The sequence below is a fragment of the Triticum urartu genome, chromosome 2A (genome assembly GCF_056163025.1).
Source record: "Triticum urartu cultivar PI428250 chromosome 2A, HENAU_Tu73, whole genome shotgun sequence".
Taxonomy (NCBI): Eukaryota; Viridiplantae; Streptophyta; class Magnoliopsida; order Poales; family Poaceae; genus Triticum; species Triticum urartu.
This window is the reverse complement of record NC_141874.1, coordinates 125,767,478-125,770,410: the sequence shown is the minus strand read 5'-3', so window position 1 is coordinate 125,770,410 and position 2,933 is coordinate 125,767,478.

Sequence of the window (2,933 nt, the reverse complement as noted above, 5' to 3'; positions counted from 1 at the left end):
TTCAATAGTTCGAGCTGAACAATGTGTGGGAGCTTGTCAAGCGTCCAGATCATCGCAAGCACAATATCATCGGTACCAAATGGATCTATCACAACAAACAAGATGAGCATGGTCAAGTTGTTAGAAACAAGGCTCGTCCCGTTGCTCAAGGTTACACACAAGTTGAAGGGATTGACTTCGATGAAACATTTGCTCATGTGGCTAGGCTTGAAGCCATTCGCATACTGCTTGCCTATGCCAACCACAACAACATTCTTCTATATCAAATGGATGTCAAAAGTGCCTTTCTCAATGGCAAAATTGAAGAAGAAGAAGTGTATGTTGCACAACCATCTGGTTTTGAAGACCCAAAGCGTCCTGACATGGTATACAAGCTCAACAAGTCATTGTATGGTGATGACCCACAAGTATAGGGGATCTATCGTAGCCTCTTCGATAAGTAAGAGTGTCAAACCCAACGAGGAGCGGAAGGAAATGATAAGAGGTTTTCAGCAAGGTATTCTCTGCAAACACTGAAATTATCGGTAACAAATAGTTTTGTGATAAGGTAATTGGTAACGAGTAACAAGTAACAAGTGTAAATAAAGTGCAGCAAGATGGCCCAATCCTTTTTGTAGCAAAGGACAAGCCTGGACAATTTCTTATATGAAGGAAAGCGCTCCTGAGGACACATGGGAATTATCGTCAAGCTAGTTTTCATCACGATCATATGATTTTGATATGTGGGTGGACCGGTGCTTGGGTGCTGTCCTTACTTGGACAAGCATCCCACTTATGATTAACCCCCATTGCAAGCATCCGCAACTACAACAGAAGTATTAAGGTAAACCTAACCATAGTATTAAGGTAAACCTAACCCCTTACGAAGCAACGCATAAATTAGGGTTTAAGATTCTATCACTCTAGCAACCCATCATCTACTTATTACTTCCCAATGCCTCCCTCTAGGCCCAAACAATGGTGAAGTGTCATGTAGTCGACGTTCACATGACACCACTAGAGGGATGACAACATACATCTCATCAAAATATCGAACGAATACCAAATTCACATGACTACTAATAGCAAGACTTCTCCCATGTCCTCAGGAACAAACGTAACTACTCACAAAGCATATTCATGTTCATAATCAGAGGGGTATTAATATGCATAATGGATCTGAACATATGATCTTCCACCAAGTAAACCAACTAGCATCAACTACAAGGAGTAATCAACACTACTAGCAACCAACAGGTACCAATCTGAGGTTTGGATACAAAAATTGGATACAAGAGATGAACTAGGGTTTGAGATGAGATGGTGCTGGTGAAGATGTTGATGGAGATTGACCCCCTCCCGATGAGAGGATCGTTGGTGATGACGATGGTGATGATTTCCCCCTCCCGGAGGGAAGTTTCCCCGGTAGAACAGCTCCGCCGGAGCCCTAGATTGGTTCCGCCAAGGTTCCGCCTCGTGGCGGTGGAGTTTTGTCCCGTAAGCTTGCTTATGATTTTTTCTCAGATGAAAGACTTCATATAGCAGAAGATGGGCATCGAAAGGCCACCAGGGGGCCCGCGAGGCAGGGGGCGCGCCCAGGGGGTAGGGCGCGCCCCCCACCCTCATGGCTGGTGGGTGGCCCCCCTCTGGTACTTCTTGCGCTCAGTATTTTTTATATATTCTGGAAATAACTTCCGTGAAGTTTCAGGACCTTTGGAGCTGTGCAGAATAGGTCTTTAATATTTTCTCCTTTTCCAGCCCAAAATCCCAGCTGCCGGCATTCTCCCTCTTCATGTAAACCTTGTAAAATAAGAGAGAATAGGCATAAGTATTGTGACATAATGTGTAATAACAGCCCATAATGCACTAAGTATCGATATAAAAGCATGATGCAAAATGGACGTATCATATGGCCTCAAACAAGCACCTCGCGCTTGCTATGACACACTCAAAGACTTCCTGAAGAGCAAAGGCTTCAAACCTGGTTCACTAGATCCCACTCTCTTTACGAAGACATATGATGGTGAATTGTTTGTATGTCAAATCTATGTGGATGACATTATCACCGGCTATACTGATAAGAGATTCAGTGATGAGTTCGGGCATATGATGCAAGAGCAATATCAGATGTCAATGATGGGTGAGCTGAAATTCTTCCTTGGTCTTCAAATCCGTCAGCAGAGAAATGGCATCTTCATATCACAACAAAAATATCTCAAAGATTGCCTAAAGAAGTTTGGAATGCAAGACTTCAAAGGGTACACGATGCCAATGCCAACCAAAAGTCATCTGGGCCCGGACGACAAAGGTAAAGAGTTCGACCAAAAGGTATACTGCTCCATGATTGATTCTTTAATCTAATTATGTGCATCTAGGCCAGATATAATGCTTAGCGTTTGCATGTGTGCCCGATTCCAAGCGGCACCAAAAGAATCGCATCACTTAGCTGTGAAGCGAATTCTTTGATATTTGGCTTACACCCCAACACTAGGATTATGGTATCCCAAGGGCTTAGAGTTTGATCTAGTTGGATTCTCAGATGCTGATTATGCTGGTGACAAGGTTGATCGCAAGTCCACATCAGGCACATGTCACTTTCTTGGATGATCTCTTGTCTGTTGGTCTTCAAAGAAGCAGAACTGTGTATCACTCTCCACTGCTGAATCCGAATACATTGCTGCTGGATCTTGCTGCGCTCAGCTTCTATGGATGAAGCAAACTCTCAAGGACTATGGTATCCACCTGAAGCATGTGCCACTCGACTGCGACAATGAAAGTGCCATCAAGATTGCCAACAATCCAGTTCAGCACTCGAAGACAAAGCACATTCAGATTCGTCATCATTTTCTCAGAGATCATGTCATGAAGGAAGATATTGATATCATACACGTCAACACTGAAGAGCAATTGGCAGATATCTTCACAAAGCCCTTGGATGAGAAAAGGTTTTGCAA